Source organism: Sus scrofa, chromosome 14 (genome assembly GCF_054392235.1).
Source record: "Sus scrofa isolate SSC_HxYL_T2T_F1_AM1 chromosome 14, Sscrofa_HxYL_maternal_Yorkshire_Landrace_v2.0, whole genome shotgun sequence".
Lineage (NCBI taxonomy): Eukaryota > Metazoa > Chordata > Mammalia > Artiodactyla > Suidae > Sus > Sus scrofa.
In genome coordinates, this window is record NC_139396.1 from 112480605 (window position 1) to 112504266 (window position 23662).

The following is a 23662-nucleotide window of genomic DNA, read 5'->3' on the forward strand; positions in this document are numbered from 1 at the left end:
GCCTTTATCATGTTGAGGTAGGTTCCCTCTATGCCCACTTTCTGGAGGGATTTTATCAGAAATGGGTGTTGGATTTTGTCAAAGGCTTTTACTGCATCTATTGAGAAGATCATATGGTTTTTATTCTTCAATTTGTTAATGTGGTGTATCACACTGATGGATCTGCAGATATTGAAGAACCCTTGCATCCCTGGGATAAATCCCACTTGATCATGTTGTACAATCCTTTTGATGTATTGTTGGGTGCGGTTTGCTAGTGTTTTGTTGAGGATTTTTGCATTGATGTTCATCAGTGACATTGGCCTGTAGTTTTCTTTTTTTGTGGTATCTTTGTGTGGTTTTGGTATCAGGGTGATGGTGGCCTGATAGAATGAGTTTGGGAGTATCCCTTCCACTGCAGTTCTTTGAAATAGTTTCAGAAGGATAGGTATTAACTCTTCTCTAAATGTTTAATAGAATTCTCCTGTCGAGCCGTCTGGTCCTGGACTTTGGTTTGTTAGACTTTTTTTTTTTTTTTTTTTTTTTTTTTTTTGTCTTTTTGCCATTTCTTGGGCCGCTCCCACGGCATATGGAGGTTCCCAGGCTAGCGGTCTTATTGGAGCTGAAGCTGCCAGCCTACGCCAGAGCCAGAGCAACGCAGGATCCGAGCTGCGTCTGCAACCTACACCACAGCTCATGTCAATGCCGGATCGTTAACCCACTGAGCAAGGGCAGGGATCAAACTTGCAACCTCATGGTTCCTAGTCGGATTCGTTAACCACTGCGCCACGACGGGAACTCCCCCTGTTAGAAGTTTTTTAATCACAATTTCAATTTCAGTTCTTGTGACTGGTCCATTCATCCTTTCTATTTCATCTAGGTTTAGTCTTGGAAGATTGTACTTTTCTAAGAATTTGTCCATTTCTTCTAGGTTTTCCGTTTTATTGGCGTATAGTTGCATATAGTAGTATCTTATGATCCTTTGTATTTCTGTGATGTCTGTTGTTACCTCTCCTTTTTCATTTCTAATTTGATTGATCTGAGTCCTCTCTCTTTTTTGCTTGATAAGTCTGGCTAGGGGTTTGTCAATTTTGTTGATCTTTTCAAAGAACCAGCTTTTCGTTTCATTGATCTTTTCTATGGTTTTCTTGGTTTCTATTTTATTGATTCCTGTTCTGATCTTTATGATTTCTTTCCTTCTCCTAACTTTAGGTCTTGTCTGTTCTTCTCTCTCGAGCTGCTTTAGATGTAAAGTTAGCTTGTTTATTTGGGCTTTTTCTTGTTTCCTGAGGTGGGCTTGTATTGCTGTAAACTTTCCTCTTAGAACAGCTTTTGCTGCATCCCATAGGTTTTGGAATGGCATATCTTTGTTGTCATTTGCTTCTAGGCATTTTTTAATTTCCTCTTTGATTTCTTCAGTAATCCTTTGGTTGTTTAGCAGCATGTTGTTGAGTCTCCACGTGTTTGTGTTTTTTGCAGTTTTTTTCCTGTTGTTGATTTCCTATCGTATAGCGTTGTGGTTGGAAAAGACGCTTGATATGATATCAGTTTTCTTAAAGTCACCGAGGTTGGATTTGTAGCCCAGGATGTGCTCAATCTTAGAGAATGTTCCATGTGCATTTGAGAAGAATGTGTATCCTGTTGCTTTTGGATGGAATGTCCTCTCAATGTCTGTGAAGTCCGTCTGGTTTAATGCCTCATTCAGGGCCTGTGTTTCCTTATTGATTTTCTGTCTGGATGATCTGTCCATTGCTGTAAGTGGGGTGTTAAAGTCCGTCACTATGATTGTGTTCTTGTTGATTTGTCCTTTTAAGGTTGTTAGCAATTGCCTTATGTGTTGTGGTGAACCTATGTTGGGTGCGTAGATATTTAAAATTGCTGTATCTTCTTTTTGGATTGATCCTTTGATCATTATGTAGTGACCTTCTTTGTCCCTTAAGATAGTCTTCATTTTAAAGTCTATTTTGTCTGATATGAGTATTGCCACTCCAGCTTTCTTTTGATCTCCGTTTGCATGAAATATTTTCTTCCATCCTCTCACTTTCAATTTGTATATGTCCCTAGAAGTGAAGTGGGTCTCTTGAAGACAGCATGTATATGGGTCTTGTTTTTGGATCCATTCAGCCAGTCTATGTCCTTTGGTTGGGGCGTTTCGTCCATTCACATTTAAGGTAATTATTGATATGTATGTTCTTACTGCCATTTTATGAATTGCTTTGGATTTGTTTTTGTTGCTCTTTCTTCCTCCCTTCTTTTCTTGTTCTCTCCTCTTCTGGTTTGATGACTATCTTTAGTGTTGTATTTGAGTTGATTTGTCCTTGTTTGTGTATCAGTTGTAGATTTTTGGTGTGCAGTTATTCTAAAGTTTTGATATGAGTCTATATGTATATGAGATTGTTTTAAGTTGTTGTTCTCTTAATTGCAAGTGCCTCTCCAGTGTCCTGCATTTGTACCCTCCTCTTGTCATGATTTCTGATTTTGGTGGCATAACTGTGCATGGATGATTTCGTATCTTTCCTGTATATATACCTTTACGGGTGAGCCTTGTCATTTGTGGTATTTTTGTTTCCTGTTGCTGTCTCTTCTGTTCTGCCTAGAGAAGTTCCTTTAGTATTTGTTGTAAGGCTGGTTTCGTGGTGCTGAGTTCTCTTAGCTTTTGCTTCTCTGTGAAGGTTTTGATTTCTCCTTCAAGTCTGAATGAGAGCCTTGCTGGGTAGAGTCATCTTGGTTGGAGGTTTTCTCCTTTCATCACGTTAAGTATATCATGCCACTCCCTTCTGGCCTGCAGAGTTTCTGCTGAAAAATCTGCTGATAACCTTATTGGGGTTCCCTTGTATGTTGTTTGTTTCTTTTCCCTAGCTGCGTTCAAGATTTTGGTCAGTTTGATTAATATGTGTCTTGGTGTATTCCTCCCTGGGTTTATTTTATATGGTACTCATTGTGCTTCCTGGATTTGAATGAGTGGTTCCTTTCCCATGTTAGGGAAGTTTTTGGCTATTATCTCTTGGAATATTTTTCCCTTCCCCTTCTCTCTCTCTTGTCCTTCTGGCACCCCTACAATACGCATGTTGGTGCATTTAACGTTGTCCCAGAGTTCTCTGAGACTCTCTTCATTTGTTTTCAATCGCTTTTCTCTTTTCTGTTCTGCATCCGTAATTTCCACTACTCTCCTCCACCTCACTTATGCGTTCTTCTGCCTCCTGTATTCTGCTGTTAGCTGCTTCTAGTGAAGTTTTTATTTCAGTTATTGTATTTTGCATCTCTTCTTGTTTAAGTTTTATATCTTGTATCTCTTTGCTCAGTGTTTCCTGTAAGTTATCCATCTTTGCCTCCAGTTTCTTTCCAATGTCTTGCATCATCTTCAGCATCAACAGTCTAAAGTCTTTTTCCTGGAGGCTGAGAATCTTCTCTCCATTTCCCCCAGTCCCATGGAGCTCCTGCACACAAGCCCCACTGGCCTTCAATGCTAGATGCTCCAGGGGCTCTTTCTCCCACTGCCAGATCCCCACAGGTGGGAGTTTGATGTGGGGCTCAGAACTCTCACTCCTGTACTGAGTCTCTGTGAACCAGTTAGTTTCATCTGTGGGGCTTCCCACCTGGGAGGTATGGGGTTGTTTGTATCATGTATTTGCCCCTCCTACCTCTTGATGTGGCCTCCTCTTTGTTTTATGGAGCAGGATATCTTTTTTAAGGTTTCTGGTCCACTTGGTCGAAGATTCCTCAGCCTTTAGTTGTGAATATTGTTGTTTTTAGGAGAGAAGTTGAGCTCTAGTCCTTCTATTCCGCCATCTTAATCCCCTCTCCTCCCCCTGTGTCTTAATATTATTTTTTGTTTTACTGTTTTTTTTTTTTTTTGTCTTTTTGCTATTTCTTGGGCCGCTCCCACGGCATATGGAGGTTCCCACGGCATATCGGAGCTGTAGCCACAGGCCTACGCCAGAGCCACAGCAACGCAGGATCCGAGCCACGTCTGCAACCTACACCACAGCTCACGGCAACGCCGGATCTTTAACCCACTGAGCAAGGGCAGGGACCGAACCCGCGACCTCATGGTTCCTTGTCGGATTCGTTAACCACTGAGCCACAACGGGAACTCCTGTCTTAATATTATTTATCTTGAGGTCTGTTTTGTCTGATATGAGTATTGTTACTCCAGTTTTCTTTCTTTCTTTTTTCTTTTCTTTTTCCTTTTTTTGCCTTTTTTAGGGCTGCATCTGGTGGCACATGGATGTTCCTCGGCTAGGGGTTGAATCAGAGATACAACTTCTGGCCTACACCACAGCCACAGCCATAGCAGCATGGGATCTGAGTTGCATCTGCGACCTACACCATATCTCATGGCAACACCGGATCTTTAACCCACTGAACAAGGCTAGTGATTGAACCCGCCTTTTCTCATGCATCCTAGTCGGGTTTGTTAACTGCTGAGCCATGAAGGGAACTCCTTGCTACTACAGCTTTCTTTTGATTTATATTTGCTTGGAATATTTTCTTCCATTGTCTCCCTTTCAATTTGTATGTTTCCCTAGAACTGAGTGGGTCTCTTGAAGGCAGAATATACATACAGTATTGTTTTTGTAACCACTCTGCTAGTCTGTATCTTTAGTTGGGGCATTTAGTCCATTTACATTTAAGGTAATTACTGATGTGTATGTTCTTATTGCCATTTTTTATTGTTTTAGATTTGTGTTTTGTTGATATTTTTTTCTTCCCTTTTCTTTTCTTCTCTGTGGTTTGATGGCTATCTTTAGTCTTGTGTTTGGATTGCTGTTTCTTATTTGTGTTTATCTATTGTAGATTTTTGTTTGCAGTTACCCTCAAGTTTTGATACAGAAGTCTATACATATACAAGATTGTTTTAGGTTGTTGGTCTCTTATTGCAAGTACATCTCCAGTATCCTGCATTTGTATCCTCCTCCTCTCACTATTTCTGATTTTGGTAGCATCTTTCTGCATTGATGATTTCCTACCTTTGCTATATGTATGCCTTTGCCAGTGATGCTTGTCATTTGTAATATTTTTGCATCTAGTTTCCACCTAGAGAAATTCCTTTAGTATTTGTTGTAAAGTTGGTTTAGTGGTGCTGAATTCTCTTAGCTTTTGCTTGTCTTTAAAGCTTTTGATTTCTCTTTCAAATTTGAATGAGAGTCTTGCTTGGGAGAGTAATCTTGGAGGTTTTTTCCTTTCATCGCTTTAAGTATATCATGCCACTTCCTTTTGGCCTGCAGAGTTTTTGCTGAAAAATCATCTGATAACCTTTTTGTGGTTCCCTTTTATGCTATTTGTTTATTTTACCTAGCTGCTTTCAGTATTTCCTCTTTGTCCTTAATTTTGGTCAGTTTAATATGTGTCTTGAGATGTTTCTCCTTGGGTTTATTTTATATGGTACTTGTTGTGTTTCCTGGATTTGAGTGAGTGATCCCTTTTTCATGTTAGGGAAGTTTTTGGCTATTATCTCTTCAAATATTTTCTCTGGCCCTTTTTCTTTCTTCTCCTTCTGGCTCTCCTATAATACAGATGTTGATGCATTTAACATTATCCAAGAGTTCTCTTAGACTGTCTTCATTTCTTTTCAGTATTTTCCTCTTTTCTCTTTGCATCTGGTCTTACATGTCGCTTATTCATTCTGCCTCCTGTATTCTGCTGTTGGTTCCTTCTAGTGAATTTTTTATTTCAATTATTGTATTTTGCATCTCTGCTTGCTTAATCTTTTTTTTTTTTTTTTTTTTTTTTGCATCCGTGGCATATGGACAGTCCCAGTCTAGGGGTCCAATCAGAGATGCAGCTGCCAGCTCATGCCATAGTCACAGCAACATGGGATACAGGCTGCGTCTGTGACATACACCATAGCTCACAGCAGTACTGGATCCTTAACTCACTCAGTGAGGCCAGGGATTGAACACACGTCCTCATGGAAGTTGGGTTCATAACATGCCAAGCTGCAGTGGAAACTCCTTTGCTTGCTTAATCCTATAACCTTTTTTTTTTCTCGGTGTTTCTTGTAATTTATCAGCCTTTTCCTCCAGTTTATTTTCAATGTCTTGAATCATCTTTACTATCATTAATCTAAAGTCTTTTTCAAGGAGGTTAGTAATCTCCAGATCACTTAGCTGATTTTCTGGGTTTTTTTTTCTCTTTCCCTTGTCTGAATCATAATTCTCTGCCTTTTCATTTTGTATAGATTTTTGGTGTCATCTCCTTTTTTCAGACAGTAGGATTGTAGCCTCTCTTGCTTCTAATTTTCTGCCCTGCTTGTGGCTGAAGTTGGTAAGTGGGCTTGCTGCAGTCTTCCTGATAGGAGGGACTGGTGCCTGCCCACTGGTAGGTAGAGCTGATTTTTATCCCTCTGGTTGTTGGGGCTTGTCTCTGTGTGTGATTAGAAGCAGCTGTGTGCCTTGTGGGTCTTTGGGCAGCCTGTCTGCTGATGTGTAGGTCTGTGTTCCCACCCAGTTTGTTGTTGGGTCTGTGACTTCTTAGCCCTGACGGGTGGGACCAGATTTTTCCAAAATGGCCAGCTCTAGAGGATTTCTTGCTCATGATCATTACTGAGACCTTTGCCTCCAATGTCCTTCCCCTCAATGAGCCACAGTCACCCACTGTTTTTCCAGGAGATTCTCCAAGAACCACTGGTAGGTCTGACCAAGATTCTTATGGAATCTCTGCTTTGCCCTGGGACCCAGTGCACATGAAAGCCTGTGTATGCCTTTCAAAAGATCAGTTTCCATTTCCCCCAGTCCTTTGGAGCTCTCGTGCACAAGCCCTGCTGGCCCTCAATGTCAAATGTTCCAGGGGCTCCTCCTCCCAGTGACACATCCCCAAGCATGGGAATCTGATGTGGGGCTCAGAACTTACTCCTTTGTGTGAGCCTCTGTGATATAGTTACTTTCCAGTCTGTAGAGTGCCCATCCGACAGGTATGTGGTCACCTATACCATGTAATCACCCCTCCTATTGTCTTGATGTGGCCTCCTCTTTGTCTTCTGGAGTAGGATATCTTCTTTGATAATTTCCAGTCTGTTTTGTTGAAGATTGTTATTCTTTGTTGTAATTTGTCTTTAAGTATCTTTTCATTTCCTTTTTTTGATTTATTCAATGATCCATTGGTTGTTTAGTAGCATATTGTTTAGCTTCCAGGAGTTCATGTTTTTCTGCTTTTTTTTTTTTTTCGTAGTTGATTTCTAGTCTCATAGCATGTGGTCAGAGAAAATGTTTGAAATTTCAAATTTTTAAAATTTTCCAAGATTTGATCTGTGTTCCAAGATGTGATCTATCCTGAAGAATATTTCATGTGCACTTTAGAAGAATGTATATTCTGCTGCTTTGGGCTGGAGTGTTCTATAAATATCAGTTAAGTCTATCTGGTCTAGGCTGTCACTTAAGTCCTGTGTTTCCTTGTTGATTTTCTGTCTGGTGATCTGTCCATTGATGTAAGTGGGGTGTTAAAGTCCTCCATATTATTGTATTGCTGTCAGTCTCTCCTTTTATGGCTGTTAGCATTTGCCTTATATATTGTGGTGCCCCTATGTTGGGTGCATATATTTTATAATTGTTACATCATCTTCTTGGATTGATCCCTTGATCATTATGTATTATAGTTTTTCTCTTGTAACCTTTATTTTAAAGTCTATTTTGTATAATATGACTATTGATACTACTGCTTTCCTTTGCTTACCATTTGCATATAATACCTTCTTCCATCCCCTCACTTTTAGTCTTTATGTGTCCTTATGTCTGAAGTTGGTCTCTTGTAAACAGCATGTCTGTGTATGTTATCTATCTCTCTGTATCTTGTTTTTGTATCTCTTCATCCCGTTTGTGTCTTTTGGTTGGAGCATTTAATCCATATACATTTAATGTAATTATGGATAAGTATATACTTATTGCCATTTAAAAAATTGTTTTGGATTGTTATTTTGGGTATTTTTCCTTATCTTCCTCTTTTGTTATCTTCTCTTCTGACTTACTGGCTATCTTTAGTGTTGAGTTTGGATTGCTTTTTCTTTTTTAATGTGTTTGTCCATTATAATTTGGTTTTATGGTTCCCACTGGATTTTGTCATAACCATCTATATATGTACAGAATCTGTTTTGGTTGTTGATTTCTTAATTTTCAAATGCATTTTCAATGTTCCACATTTGTCCTCTCCTCTTTTCATGCTTGGCTAGCTTTGTTTTGTTTTTTAGGAAAATCTACACTGGTTTATTGCATTAGTAAAATCTTTTTTGTTTACTAGTAGCAGAAACCAGCACTGGCTGGCTTAAGGAGGAGAACAATAATTTACTAGAGGAACAGAATCTCAAGAAGACTTGAACAAACAAAACTCAGGAAAGTCAGAGACCAGAGGAGCTCTGAGAACTGCACAAGCAGATCTGTCTAAGCAGCTTTCTAACCATCTGTGTCATTGAGGTGCTTTAAAAAAAATGATTTCTGCGGAGTTTTACACCATGAGATTATTTAACAATTGCACAGCAATTTGTACTTATGGAGCACTCATTATTTACTCATTAACACCTGCTAGTTTTGATATCATATTTGTCAGTGGGTGATTTTGTACCTTTATATTGTCTTTGTCTTTACCACCAGGCTTTCTCATTTGTAATTTTTTGTTTGTTTGTTTCTAATTGTGGCTTTTTCTTTCCTGCCTAGAGAAGTTCCTTTAGTAGTTGTTGCAGAGCTGGTTTGGAGGTGCTTAATTCTCTTATCTTTTGCTTGTCTGAAAAGCTTTTGATCTCTTCATCAAATCTGAATGAGGGCCTTGCTGGGTAGAATATTCTTGGTTCTAGGTTCCTCTCCTTCATCACCATAAATATGTCTTGTCACTCCCTTTAGCTTGAAGAGTTTCTGCTAAAAATTAAACTGTTATCCTTATAGGGGTTCCTTTGTATTTTATTTGTTGCTTTTCCTTTCTGGCTTTTGATATTTTTTCTTTTTATTTAATTTTTGTCAGTTTGATTAGTATGTGCCCTGCTGTGTTTCTCCTTGGGTTTATCCTCTATGGGATTCTCTATGCTTCCTCAACTTGAGTGTTTCCTGCCCTATATTAGAGATGTTTTTAGCTATAACCCCTTCAAATGTTTTCACTGACCCTTTCTCTCTCTCCCCTCCTTCTGGAATCCCTATGATGTGAATGTTAGTATGTTTAATGTTGTCCCAGAGGTCTCTTAGACTCTCTTCAGTTATTTTCATTCCTTTTTCTTTATTTTTTCTCTGGCAGTGATTTCCACCACTCTGTATTCCGCCTCACTTATTCATACTTCTGCCTCTGTTATCCTGCTATTGATTCCTTCTAGTGTATTTTTCATTTCAGACATTGTACTATTCATGTTAGTTTGCTTATTCTTTAAATCCTGTAGCCTTTTGTCAGTTATTGCTTAACTTCTGGATCTGTGTCTCAATTCTTTTTCTGATATCTTGGGTCATCTTTACTATCACTCTGAATTCTTTTCAGGTAGATTGCTTATCTCTTCATTTAGCTGTTTTTGTGTGTTTGTTATGTTCCTTTGTCTGAATGCTATTTCTTTGTCATCTCATATTGTCTAACTTACTATGTTTATCATCCCCTTGATAGCAAGCCTGTAGACGCAGCAGCTGGCACTCAGTCCTGGAGTTCTCAAGGGTGGTAGTGTCTCACATGTACCCAGAGTATGTGTGGGAACACCAGTTTATCACACTACCGCTCCTGGAGCCAGGCAGCTGCTAGAAATGGAGTCCAAGAGAGAGGTGGAAGTGGTTCATGGTTCATGGGATTGTTTTTGCAGTGGCAGGGACAGCAGTGGCTCTTGCAGTTCCTCCCACCACCAGGTAGCTCTCAGGGCCATTTTCTCTACCTGACAATGTCAGCAGCTACTCCTATTATCCCTCCCTTTGCTGGGGAGGCTCTCAGGACTGCTCTCTGTATCTTTGGGGGCAGGTGCTGTTCTGTAGTTCTGCCCTTTATTTGACCACTCTAGGGAGCAGTCTCTGTAGTACCAAAGGCAGGGTCTGCTCCCCAACTGTTGCTAAAAGGCTCTCTCTGTAGCCGTAGGACATGAACCATTGCTGTAGTCCTTCCCCCTGCCAGGCCAGTGGGAGGGGTGCACTCTATAGCCATCATGGAACAGAATGTGCACCAGCAGGCCTCTTGTGGTTCCTTTGGCCAGCTGTGCAATGTACGCTGCTTCCACAGTCCCCTGCCCAGCTGCTGGCAGGGATTACAGAGCTTGTACTATTTCCAAGATCATTCCACCTGCCTCTCGGTCCACACGCAGCTCTCAGGGCCATTTGCACTGCTTTTGCAGTCGCGGCGCCTACCCACTGGGAAGTTTGTGGCTCTCTGGGCTGTTTGCACTCTTTCCACAGTCACTTTGCCTGCCTGCTGGGCCATTCATGGCTCCTGAGGCCAGCCTGGAAATGTATGACACTTCCACATTCCCCTGCTTGGCCAGTGGCAGAAGTCACAGAGCTTGTCCACTCCCCATTCGCTGTAGTTCTAAGGGCGGGGGCTGCTCCCTAGTTGTTGCTAGTCAGCAGCTTCTCCAGGGTGGTTCCTGGAGCTGGAGCATTTGGTGCTCTGCACCCTGAGAGCATGCATAGGGAATAGGCTGTAGTGGTGGATCCGACCCCCAAGCAAAGGCACCTAGCCTCCAAGCCCAACGAGGCTTCCTCAGCTTATATCCTCAAATGTGGTTGCTCTATACTCCAGTCCCTCCAGGCTGTCTCCGTCAGCCAATCCCAGTTTTTCCCCATGTAGCCAGCGCCAGCTCTCTCTCTCTCTGAGTCTGATATCCAGAGTTTCAGTTAACAACCCCTTCCCACACCAGCATGTGTTTGGGAGGTGAAGGGCAGTACACTGACAAGTTGTGGAGCACTCTTTCCGTTTTAACTGCTTCACACCAATTGCTGTGTTCTCCTCCAATACTTTAAAGTTCCTCCCATCTTGGCTGATCACCTTCCTGATAGGGAGACTTCCCAGGCTGCAGGAGCTCTTCCTTTCTCCAGCTCCCTCCTAGGGAGGTTCTGTCCTGCTTCCTTTCTCATTTTATCTCTTTTTCTTCTTTTTGTCTTACTCAGTTTCATGAAAGTTTTCTTACACTGTCAGAATGCTGAGGTCTTTTGTCAGCACTTAGCAAATTTTCTGTGTGAATAATTCTACATGTAGATGGATTTTCAATGCATTTGTGGGAGTAGGTGAGCCTCACGTCCAACTCCTCTTCCATCTTCTTCCCCCTCAGCTATGTCTTTTGGTTGGAGCATTTATTTTATTTTACTTTGTTTTTGGTTCCAAATATATATATATTTTTTTAATTTTAAAAATACTTTTTTTCCCCGCTGTACAGCATGGGGATCAAGTTACTCTTACATGTATACATTTTTTCCCGCACCATTTGCTCTGTTGCAATATGAGTATCTAGACATAGTTCTCAATGCTACTCAGCAGGATCTCCTTGTAAATCTATTCCAAGTTGTATCTGATAACCCCAAGCTCCTGAACCCTCCCATTCCCTCCCTCTCCTGTCGGGCAGCCACAAGTCTATTCTCCAAGTCCATGATTTTCTTTTCTGTGGAAATGTTCATTTGTGCTGGGTATTAGATTCCAGTTATAAGTGATATCATATGGTATTTGTCTTTGGCTTTCTGACTTATTTCACTCGATATGAGAGTCTCTAGTTCCATCCATGTTGCTGCAAATGGCATTATGTCATTCTTTTTTATGGCTGAGTAGTATTCCATTGTGTATCTATACCACATCTTCCGAATCCAATCATCTGTTGATGGACGTTTGGGTTGTTTCCACGTCCTAGCTATTGTGAATAGTGCTGCAATGCACATGCGGGTGCATGTGTCTCTTTTAAGTAGAGTTTTGTCTGGATATATGCCCAAGAGTGGGATTGCGGGGTCATATGGAAGTTCTAAGTATAGATTTCTAAGGTATCTCCAAACTGTTCTCCATAGTGGCTGTACCAGTTTACATTCCCACCAACAGTGAGGAAGGTTCCCTTTTCTCCACACCCCCTCCAGTACTTGTTATTTGTGGACTTATTAATGATGGCCATTCTGACTTGTGTGAGGTGGCATCTCATGTTAGTTTTGATTTGCATTTCTCTTATAATTAGCGATGTTAAGCATATTTTCATGTGCTTGTTGGCCATCTGTATATCTTCCTTGGAGAAATGTCAATTCAGATCTTTCACCCATTTTTCCTTTGGTTGATTGGCTTTTTTGCTGTTGAGTTGTATAAGTTGCTTTTATATTCTAGAGATTAAGCCCTTGTCAGTTGCATCATTTGAAACTATTTTCTCCCATTCTGTAAGTTGTCTTTTTGTTTTCTTTTTGGTTTCCTTTGCTGTGCAAAAGCTTTTCAGTTTGATTAGGTCCCATTGGTTTATTTTTGCTCTTACTTCTATTGCTTTGGGAGACTGACCTGAGAAAATATTCATGAGGTTGATGTCAGAGAGTGTTTTGCCTATGTTCTCTTCTAGGAGTTTGATGGTGTCTTGTCTTATATTTAAGTCTTTCAGCCATTTGGAGTTTATTTTTGTGCATGGTGTGAGGGTGTGTTCTAGTTTCATTGCTTTGCATGCAGTTGTCCAGGTTTCCCAGCAATGCTTGATGAATAGACTTTCTTTTTCCCAATACCTTTTAAAATTGCACCTCAAAAAGCCAAATACCTCAGAATACACCTGACCAAGGAGGTAAAGAACTTATATGCTGAGAACTATAAAACTTTAATTAAAGAAGATGTAAAGAAATGGAAAGATATTCCATGTTCCTGGATTGGAAAAATCAATATTGTAAAAATGGCCATACTACCCAAAGCAAAATGCAATCCCTAACAAATTACCCACGACATTTTTCACAGAAGTAGAACAAACAATCCAAAAATTTATATGGAACAACAAAAGACCCAGAATTGCCAAATCAATCCTGAGAAACAAAAACCAAGCAGGAAGCATAACTCTCCCAGACTTCAAGAAATATTACAAAGCCACAGTCATCAAAACAGTGTGGTACTGGTATCAAAACAGACAGACAGAACAATGGAACAGAATAGAGAACCCAGAAATAAACCCTGACACCTGTGGTCAATTAATCTTTGACAAGGGAGGCAAGAACATAAAATGGGTTAAAAATACTTTTATTATAGTTGATTTACAATGTTTCTTCAATTTCTTTTGTACAGCAAAGTCACCCAATCATACACAGTTCCCTACACAGTAGGCCCCCATTGCCCATCCATCCCAAATGTAACAGTTTACATACATTCCAAATGTGGTAGTTTGCATACTGCAACCTCAAACTCCTTATCCATACTGTTTCCACACCCCAACCCTGACAACCACAAGTTTGCTCTCCTTGGCTGTGATTTGTTTCTGTTTGTAGATAAGGTCATTTGTGCCATATTTTAATTACACAAATAAGTCATATCATATGGTATTGGGTGTCTGGAGCATTTAATCTGTTTACATTTAACGTAATTAGCAATATGTATTTCCTATTATCATTTTGTTCATTGTTTTCAGTTTGTTTTTATAGGTCTTTTTTGTCCTTTTTTGTTTTCTTGTGATTTGACTTAGTATTTGGATTCCTTTTTTGTGTGTGTGCACATCTATTATATATTTTTGGTTTGCAATTACAGTTACTGTTTTTGAAATAGAAATTTCTCTCACTCACTCACACACACACACACACACACACACACAATTGTTTTTAAGTTGCTGATCTCCTAATTTCAAATGTATCTAAATATTTTGCATTTGTACTCCTCCTTTCATGATTAGTGGTTTTAATGTCATATCTGTGGATGATTTTCTAACTTTACCATACATTTGCCTTTACCAGTAAGCTTTCCCATTTCATACTTTTCTTGTTTCTAGTTGTAGCCTTTCCTTTCTTGTCTGGAGGATTTCCTTTAACCTTTCTTGTAAAGCTGTCTTGGTGGTGCTGAATTCCTTTAGCCTTTTTTTGGTCTGTAAAGCTTTGCTTTCTCTGTCAAATCTGAACAAGAGCCTTGCTGGGTAGAGTATTTTTTGTTGTAGGTTTATCCCTTTTATCACTTTAAATGTATCATACCACACACTTCTGGCCTGCAGAGTTTCTGCTGAAAAACCAGCTCATGACCTTACGAGGAATCCCTTGTATATTATTTGTTGTTTTCCCCTTATTGCTTTTAATATTTTCTATTTATGTTTAATATTTGTCAATTACAGTACTATGTGTTTTAGGGTGTTTCTCCATCAGTTAATCCTGTACGGGTCTCTCTGTTTTTCCTGGATATAGTTCACTGTTTCCTTTCCCATGTTAGGGAAGTTTTCAGCTATTATCTCTTCAAATATTTCCTCAGGCACTTTCTCTCTCTCTCTCCCATCTCCTTTTGGGACACCTATAATGTGGATGGTGCATCTGATGTTGTCTCAGAGGTCTCTTAAACTGTTCTCATTTCTTTTCATTCCTTATTTATTCTATTCTATAGCAGTGATTTCCACCAATCTGTCTTGCAGGTCACTTATTCATTCTTCTGCCTCATTTATTCTACCATTGATTGCTTCAAGTGTGTTTTCCAATCCAGTTATTCATTCAGTTCTGATTGTTCTTCATATTTTCTAACTCTGTTTAAAATCTCTTCTAACTCTCTCCTTTGTGCATCCATTATTTCCAAATTCTTGGATCATCTTTTCGATCATTAAAGTCTTTCTTGGGTAGATTGCCTGTCTCCACCTCACTTTTCTTTCTGAAGTTTTAACTTATTCCTTTGTCTGGAACATATTCCTCTGCTGTCACGTTTTATCTAAGTTTCTTTTTGCATTTTTATATATGCGGAAGGTTAGTTATGCTTCTTGATCTTGAAGAAGTGGCTAGCTCTAGGGCATGCATGTCCTAAGGGTCCAAGCCGTACACTCCCTTCTCATCACCCAAGGGCCAGGGACCAGCTGGTCCCAAGGTAGATTCTGATCTGTGTTTGAGAACCCAGTTCCTCAAGAGGCAAGATTGTAGTTTTCTTCCGTTGTCTGCCCCCTGGTGCACAAGAGTGGTTTAGAGGCTTCTGCAGGTTTCTTGGTGGGGAGACCAGTGCCTGACCATTGGGTGTGTATGGCTGAGTCTTGATCCTCTGCTGGGCATGTCCATGTCAAGGGATGTGTTTTGAGGTGGCTGTGGGCTTAGGAAGACTTTAGGCAGCCTGACTGCTGATGAGTGGGGCTGTGTTCTTGGCTTTTTTTTTTTTTTTTTTTTTTTTTTTTTTTTTTTTTTTTGCCTGAGGTGTTCCAGCACTTGGAGCTATAGGCTGTTGGGTGGTGCCAGGTCTTGGTGCCGTAATGTTGGCGCAGAACTCACAGCAATGAAAAGTCCTTGAGACCACTGCCACAACTGTCCCCTACCTCCCCCAAAGACCCTCCAAGACCAGCACATTGATTGGCTCAGGTTCTATGAAGTCACTGCATTTGCCCTAGGTCCTGGTGCACATGAGACCTTGTGTGCACCCTCCAGGAGTGGAGTCTATTTCCCTTAGTGCTGTGGAGCTCCTGCACTCGAGCTCTGATGGCCTTCAAAACCAAATGCTCTACGGGTTTGTCCTCCCAATGCCAGAGCCCTAGCCTGGTGAGCCTGATATGGGGCCCAAAATTCTCACTCCTGTGGGAGAACTTCTGCAATATAATTATCTTCTAATTTGTAGGCCACCCACCTTGGGGGTATGGGATTTGACTGTATTGTGACTATGACCCTCCCAGTGTCTTGTCGTGATTTCTTCATGTCTTTGAGTGTAGAATCTCTCTTTTGTTAGGTTTCATTCATTTTTATCAATAGTTGTTTAGCAGTTATCTGTGATTTTTGTGTGCTTATGAGAGGAGGTGAGGTCAAGGTCCTTCTTTTCCACCATCTTGTCTAGGCAACTGTGGCTTAACTATTGATTATTAAATAGATTAAATGAAAACTATCTTGACCATATGTCAAGAATTCAAATCTTTGGGAATAGCTTTTCTTTTTTCTCAAGAGGCACTTTTTTTTCTCCCAAGCACTGCTGGAGAGTATTCTTTACTCTGACTTTTGTGAAAGATTGCAGGAATACATGCCTAGTGTGATTCACAGTCCATGTCACTTTAGGAAAGTTAACATCATGTTTTTAGTATGCATTTTTTTTTACCATGGCCACAGCATGCAGAAGTTCCTGTTCCAGGGATCAAACCCACGCCATAGCAGTGACAACTCTGGATCCTTGGCTGCTAGGCCACCAGGGAACTGCAGAGCATTACACATTTTTTAACCTTTTATTGCTATTAAGCATTCACAAATGGCTCTATTTATTCTCTTCAGCTTGTCACCCTTTCAATGTGATATCATAGACCAGATTCCAACTCAAAGAGGGACTAGGCTGTGGTTGGAGGTGGATAATCCCCCTGTTGGGGGCACAGCTGAAGAAACAAATCTCTGGCTGAGGATCTGTGCTCTTAATTCCTTGGCAGTTAAGAATATGCTGAACTCATCATTTCCAAACTTTTGGAGGCCCAGTCCTTTACCAGAATTTGTCAGTGCCTTTTTGCTTTATCATAGGAGAAAAGTCATGATGAAGGTGGTGCCTGAGGACTTAATTCTAAGCCCCAGGTCTGTCACTGAGTCATCCTGGTGAAGTTATAATTTTTAGCATATAAACTGTGGGATGAAACATGATGCAAAGTATTTGTTATGCCTAGGTAGTAGAATAAAGGTGAACAGTGATCTTATACTATTTTTAGTCATTAGGATCTGACCACTTTTCTGATGAATGGGTGGCAGATGTATGATGGCTTTCGCTTAGGTGAATCACAGTTTTCTTTGCTATTTCTGAGGCTATTGTAGCTTATCTGTGTCTGAACACTAACAGCAATTTACAGGATACATGAGTCATCATGGAGGAGCACCAAAGAGGGAAACAGGGCTTAACAAACTAGCCTCTGGGTTGGAACCTTCATAGCATCCTTCTCCAAAGGGCAGGGCCAAGCCAGCAGCCAGACATTAGTCAGCGAATGTCAGAGTTCTCATGCAGAATGTGAATGCCAGCTGAATGCACTGAGGTTCTTCTTTTTCTGACCAGTTGATTCTCACTTCACTGAGACGCTCCTGTGTGATAGGCAGTGTGCTGGGGACAGTGAACATGACATGATCCCTGCCCTCAAGAGGTTTACAGTCTGTACATTGAAGACAAGTAAGCAAACAGGAAATTAGAACCCAGCATGATAAGCCATATGTGGTAGAAATTGCTGGGCCCAGGGCCTGAGAAGAGGAGATATTAATGATGGCCTAAGATGAGTCAAGAGGAAAAAGAACAATTGGAAGTCTAGAGTAATGAGGCACCTGGATCCTAAACCAGGGAAAAAAGAAAAATTAGCTCGCAGAGGCCAGAATGGGCCCAGAGTCCCCCAGATACCAGAAGTGTTTTGCAGGGTGCTGGCCCTTAGTACCAAGTTCAGGAACAAGGGCTTTCAGATGCATTAGAGGAGTTATTGAGGTCCTGGTTTCTGATTCTGTCTCGGATGCTCTCTCTGCCTAGTTTCTCTGGCCCAAACTCCCTACTTGATAACAGGAATTGTATGATCCTCGCATGCTTCTTTCTGGGTGGATATCCTATGGCTGGTTAATATTTGAAAGTGGTGCAGAACTGTATCAACTCAAATGTTCACTGCAGATCTTTTTGTTTCTTTTTGTATATGTTGTTGTATCACTTTATGATACAATTTGGTTTTACTTGTGTTCCCATTGTACATACTAGACTACAAAGCTGTGCATGTAAAGAAAAAAAAAAAAGAGCAAGCCAGAGAAAAAAGAAAAAGATGATGGCTTGGGGTGTGACCTGGGGTGAAAAATTACACCCTTTTTAACTCTTAACTGCTTATCATGCAAAGGGAACCCAAGACTGCCCTGGGATTGGATCGATAAGGGCCAAACAGTATCCTTTTCCCATCATCCTCAGAGTACAACATTTAAAATGATGGTACCTGGGAGTTTCCTTGTGGTCTAGTGGTTAGGACTTGGTGCTTTCACTTCTGTGGCCCAGGTTCAATCCCTAATCTGGGAACTGAGACTTCACATCAAGTTGCTGCACACCATGGAAAAAAATAAATAGAATAAATTAAATATCTGTTAACTGGAATCTGATAGGATGCAATTCAAGTCCCACATATATTGGATCTGAGCCACACTCATTCTGCGATGACACAAGTCGCAGAGCATGCCAAGTGAAAATTGAGCATGTAAACAGGACACTGGAATCTTGAAGGCTCTGAGTGAAAAAAGCTGCCAACCCCCTCAACTTAATAAAGCCAGCCAGAGCAGGGGGGCTGTGTCTTTTCTCTTTAAGTATCTGTTTTGTTTGAGTTAAAAAAGCAACCAACAGCCTGTGTCTGCCTTAAAAATAAAGAACACCAAACATGAAAGACCTGTCCAAAAGAAAAGACAGTAGCATGAAAATCTGTAAAGTAGTTGTATAGATGGAGGAGGGAAAGCCGATGTCAGCAAGGATGACAGTGGAGTACTCATTCAACAAATATTCAGACTTTTTCAGTTGGCTCTGTGCTCATTACTGGGCACTCAGATAACACAGTCAGTTGCTGTCCTGCTGAAGCAGAATGAGGAGACAGATACACACATAAGCACCAAAACCTGTGCTGTGAACTCTGTTTTTACCACTTGGAGTGTTGCCGTGGACCAGCAGCATCAGCATCACCTGACCTGAGAGTTTGTGAGAAATGCTCAGTCCTTGGCTCCAGAATTGGCATCTGCATTTTAACAGGAACCCAAACATTTTAGAAGCACTGATCTATGTGGTTAGGGGCTCTGTATATTACGGGGTTAGGGAGAGAAGAACTGACTAACTGAGGAGGTCAGGGAAGGCTTCTCAGAGGAAGTTACATTTGGGCTGAATCCTCAAAAAATGAGTAGGAAATTACTGATTTGAAAAGAGGTGGAAGGAGATTCCTAGTAGAGGAAGGGGTAGGATGAAAAGGTAGCAGACAGAGGGGGAGTTGAACTGGAAACATAGGCTGGAATCTGATATTGAAGATATTTCTCTGCTATATTAAGGAACTTATGTTTCTTTGTTTCCTAAGGATGGAAATCGAGTAAGAGAGAGGACATTCTCCAGGCACCATACTGATGTTTCATCAGTAGCAGGTGTTCAGTACCCATTAGTGCTACAGATGACCTTGTTCACAGGGGAAATATGTTTTGGGAGCAGACCTGTGTCCTCCAGTTTACTCACAGAGGATGGAAGTTTCCATGAATTTGGAAGGAAACAGAAAAGAAAATTTCCATCTTGGGGCATTTTTTTTTCCCGAAGGCAGTAATGGCAAGGAAATTATCAATTCCTCGAAATGATATTAAACCAAAACATAGTACAAAGGGACTAGAAAGTAATTTGTTGTAGAGACAAAATAGCCACTGTGTAATCTTTAAAACAACCCCATGAAAAGCCAAAGCAGATACTCAGCTATAGCTGAAACTCAGTTCTAACTCAAGAACACCAGTCTGGTATCCTGATAAAGACAGTTGATCAGCCTACCAGACCAATCAGATGTTGAATCATTGCCCAGGTACCTGGCTCTTGGAGTGATTACCATGCCCATGCAGGTCTATTTCTTCTTTTGTCTTCCAGATGCTGGATCTTTTCAACGATGAGCCAGTGAAATCCACAGGGCTTTTAAAAGTGACAGAAAATATTTGTCCCCTTCTGCTATTATAATTATTGATTTCTTAAGTGGTTCTCTCTCTCTCTCTCTCTCTCTCTCTCTCTCTCTCTCTCTCTCTCTCTCTCTCTCTCTCTGTGCGTGTGTGTGTGTGAAATAAGACAGTGCATCAGGGAGTTCCCGTCGTGGCTCAGTGGTTAATAAATCTGACTAGGAACCATGAGGTTGCTGGTTCAGTCCCTGGCCTTATTCAGTGGGTTAAGGATCTGGCATTGCCGTGAGCTGTGGTGTAGGTTGCAGACACAGCTCTGATCTGGCATTGCTGTGGCTTTGCTGTAGGCTGGTGGCTACAGCTCCGATTAGACCCCTAACCTGGGAACCTCCATATGCTGCAGGAGTGGCCCTAGAAAAGGCAAAAAGATAACAACAACAACAAAAAAGACAGTGCGTCAGATCTTGCCTGGATAATTCAGACATCTCCAACTTTTACAGATAAACTTGTCTTGGCATCTGAAGGTACCTTATTAAGACTGTTAACTGGAGGATATAAGGTGTGAGGAGTAAAAAGCAGAGCATTAGCAGGTAGGACTAAATCATGCTACAATGTGTAGAAGTGCAAAAAAAGTGAAAGCTTCTAGTACCAGCACCCACCTGTGCCACAGATGCTGGCAGTATGATGAATGCTTTACAGTGCTCCCTCTAATTCGGTCCTGGCCCTCCAAAATAGCTATCCTTAGCTCCAGTTTCAAAAGAGGAACCTGGGGTCCATGAAGGTGTTTGGTATGACCCCTTATCCAGGATGTGCAGAGCTGATTTCAGGTCTAGTCTAGGTCAGACTTATTGTTGACTGCAGCCTTCTACCCCCAACTTCCTGGAATGGACTGCATGGGCGCTCACAGGTCTTGAAGACCCTGCAGGTTTGCTGCAAGTTGGTCTAACCTTCAGAAAATTCACCAAAACAGCAGAACAAAGTCCACCTAGGTAAAACAGATAATTGAGCAGTGAGGGTTAAATTATATAAAATTTTCAAATTATGTAAGCATATATAATACTGATGTACTTTAACAAGCATAGGTTCTATACATCCAGCTTATAAATGCACTTAGGGTAAACTGTTTAGATGTCTTAGTTTGTAGTTTTTCCAGAACACAGTGTTCATGTCTCCATTGTACAGATAAATATTTCACATCCATGCAGATCTGTAGATCCATGTGATTCCTTGAGACTCCAGTAATCATAGATCAGTGAGAGTCTATCATTTGTTAAAGATGCTGTACATCTAAATCCTAGAAGAGACACAAGGAGGCTCACAGGTCCTCTCTCTAGCAGGAGAGAGAAGCAAGTAAAGAGTTAGGTGAAAGGGATTGGTTTGTTTGATGTTAGTGACAATAGGAAAATAATTGGAAAGAGAGAGAAAGGTTTTACCAGCTTAAATAGTATTCAGATAATACTTGCTATAAAGACTCCTAAAGGAGTAATGGGATGAGATACAGAAAGGTTAGGGAAAGCTTTGCAGAGCCAAGATGTGTTGCTGGGTTTAGAGCCAAGATGTGTTGCTGGGTTTAGAAGGTTTTTGCCTTTCAACATTTCTGCAGGATCTGAGTCGCGTCTGCAGTGTACACCACAGCTCATGGCAATGCCAGATCCTTAACCCACTGAGTGAGGCCAGGGATCGAACCTGCAACCTCATGGTTACTAGTCGGATTCATTTCCTCTGTGCCATGACAAGAACTCCCTGTAAGTGTATTTTAAATCAGCCTGAAGTTTGCAATAACTATGGGATAACTTACATTTGTAGGATAACCTACAATTATCCCAAAGGTTTTTTGATCTGCTTAAAACTCTTCCATACTTTGCAACACTTGATGCTGGGGCAGTTGGAAATCAAAAGACAAGAAAATGAATTTGGATTCCCTGCCTCGCACCAAATGTAAAACTTAACTCAAAATGAATCATAGACCTAAATGTAAGTGATAAAACTATAAAAACCCTTAGAAGAAAGCATAAGAATAAGTCTTTGTGATCTTGGGATAAGCAGTTATTTCTTATATACAGCACCAAAAGCACAAATGAATAAAGCCTGATGAATTGAATTTAACCAAAAATTAAAAATTTTGCACTTCAATACAGCAAGAAATAGAAGAGACATCCCATAGGCTGGGAGAAAATATTTACACAAATATATAACCAATGAGAGAGTTACGTTTCAAATAATAAAAAGACTTAGAAAAAAACAATTTAAGGAGTTCTCGCTATGGTGCAGTGGGTTAAGAACCTGGCTGCAGTGACTTGAGTTGCTGCAGAGGCTCAGGTTTGATCCCCAGCCCAGTGCCGTGGGTTAAAGGATCTGGCATTGATGCAGGTGTGGTGAAGGTTGCAGCTGAAACTCGAATTCAGTCCCTGGCCCAGGAACTTCTGTGTGCTGTGGGTGTGGCAAAAAAAAAAATGGGCAAAAGATTTGTTTTTGTTTTTGTTTTACCATTCAAAGGATTTATTCTGGTTTGCATAATTATGGCCTACTTATTTAAGGATTAGAGACAGAGCAACAGAAGGACCACAGGAAATAGTACATATTGAAAATGATAGAACTCTCCTAGCATGTCATAGATTTTGATACTTTTATGCATATAAAATATTTAAATAATATAGCAGAAAAAATAATTGCCAGTCTCCACAGGGAACTTAGTTTTGTTAGTAATAAAATATATTAACAAATTATAAAATTAATCCAGTGTAATTACTAATTATCTTTAGATGTAAGCACATATCTTTTCTTTGTTGTATGATTTTCATATTTTTCTTGGCTATGCCCATGGCGTGTGGAAGTTCCTGGGCCAGGGATGGAAACTGTTGGGCAAAAGATTTGAACAGATCTTTCTCTAAAAAATATATATGAATGATACATAAAAGCAAATAAGATGATGTTCAACATGAGTCATTAGAGAATTGCAAGTCAAAACCACAGCAAAATACTGCCTCACAAACACTAGCATGGCTATTATAAAAAAGCAAGGTATTAACAATTTTTGGTGGGACTTTGGAGAATTGAAATCTTTGTATATTGCTGATAGGATTGTAAAATGGTGCAGCCACTCTGCAAATCAGTTCCTCAGAATATTAATCATAGAGCTGCCATGTGACCCTGGAATTCTTGCCTAGAACAATCCTCCAAGAGAAATAAAAATATATGTTTATATAAAGAATTGAGTGTCAGTGTTCACTGTAGCATGATTTATAATAGCCGAATAATGGAAACAACCCAAATGTCCACCAACTGATGAGAAACAAAATATGGTATGGTATATCCATACAGTGGCATGCTATTGATCTTCGAAATGGAAATAAGTACTATGCATGCTATATCATGGATGAACCTCAAATATATTATGCACAGTAAAACAAACCAGACACAGAGACTACATACTGTATGATTTCATTGATATGAAATGTCCAGAAAAGGCACAGAACTAGAGACAAGACGATGGAGGTAAGAATGGTGAGTACATGGTCATGAAATATCTTTTGGGGTGGTGGAAATGTTCTAAAATCAGATTGTAGTGATGTTTGCATGCATCTGGAGCTATACTAAAAATGATTGAACTGTACACTTAAAACTGGTGAATTTTATGGTATATAAATTATATTTCAATAGGCTGTTACTGTTTTTTAAAGTTCTCCTTCATTCCTCCTTTCTCCCTTCCTTCCTCCTTCCTTGCCTTTCTTTTCCCCTTACTCTTTTACCAAGTCTTAAGCACAGATGAGTATTTGTCAGCAAACATTCATGCTACTACTACTTGGGTCAATGCTTCTAGCTCCCCAAAGGATTCTCCCACACATACAAGTACCAGCTATTCTAGCTTTTATGGGAATTACTTTCTCACTTTTCTTTATAGTCTTAAATAAAACTGTGTGTTTCTGACTCTGTATCTGTTTGCACAAACATGATGTTGAATGAAAGAAACAAGCCACAAAAGCAGACTTAATGTGTGAATATCTGTATCTGTTTGAGAAACAACCAAAAGAAATATTAAATATTCAGGGATGCACACACAT

The 23662-nt window shown here is 40.3% G+C and overlaps 1 long non-coding RNA gene across 1 annotated transcript in view; it reads left to right on the plus strand.

Moving 5' to 3' along the window:
• The window catches only part of LOC146396941 (uncharacterized), a 41786-nt gene extending 18977 nt beyond the window's left edge, over positions 1-22809 (plus strand). Inside the window, exons 2-3 of the long non-coding RNA XR_014827563.1 lie at positions 19579-19845; positions 21253-22809. This is a non-coding gene — a long non-coding RNA (uncharacterized LOC146396941). The remainder of the gene's footprint in view (positions 1-19578; positions 19846-21252) is intronic.
• The last annotated feature ends 853 nt before the right edge of the window (positions 22810-23662 follow it).